We start from the raw sequence: 711 nt of genomic DNA, 5'->3' as shown, positions 1-711 counted from the left end.
CCGAGCTTCCGGCGTCTTTGTTGGACAGGTCTGGACCCCGGGTATACTGATAGCTTATGGCACATCAGGTCGGGGCTTATTCCTGGCATGTCGGAGGCTTTCCAGGCGAAGAGGTCGGAATTCTCACTTAAGAGGGTTATGAGTTCCTCCTTTAGGCCTGTTTCGAGGTTTGCTCCTATGTTTGTTATTTTTTCAGGTGTGTTCCCGATCTGGACTTTGTCGGTTTCTCCCTCTGGTTGTGGCCGAAGGTCTTCTCGGGCTTGAACTCGTCCGAGTTCTATTGTGTTGACCTCCTTCCCTTTTAGGCTCAGGCTTTCGTTGTAGCATCGCCGTGCTAGTTTTTGGTCGCCTTTTAGGGTAGCGATTCCTTTTGCGGTAGGGAACTTCATACAGAGGTGTGGGGTCGAGACTATAGCTGCCAGTCTGTTCAGGGTTGGTCGCCCCGATGAGGGCATTATATGCTGAAGCGACGTCGACTATAATGTAGTCGATGCTTAATGTTTTAGATTGCTCGCCTCTTCCAAAGGTAGTGTGTAGCGAGATTTATCCTAAGGGATGGATCGGGGTGTCCCCTAGCCCAAATAGGTCGGTGGGATAGGCCTTTAGTTCTTTTTCTTCGAGTCCGAGCTTGTCGAAGGCCGTTTTGAACAGGATATCTGCTGAGCTTCCCTGGTCAACCAGAGTTCGATGTAAGTTGGCGTTTGCTAGGAT

The sequence above is a fragment of the Arachis duranensis genome, chromosome 5 (assembly GCF_000817695.3).
Source record: "Arachis duranensis cultivar V14167 chromosome 5, aradu.V14167.gnm2.J7QH, whole genome shotgun sequence".
NCBI lineage: Eukaryota > Viridiplantae > Streptophyta > Magnoliopsida > Fabales > Fabaceae > Arachis > Arachis duranensis.
This window is presented reverse-complemented; position numbering follows the sequence as displayed.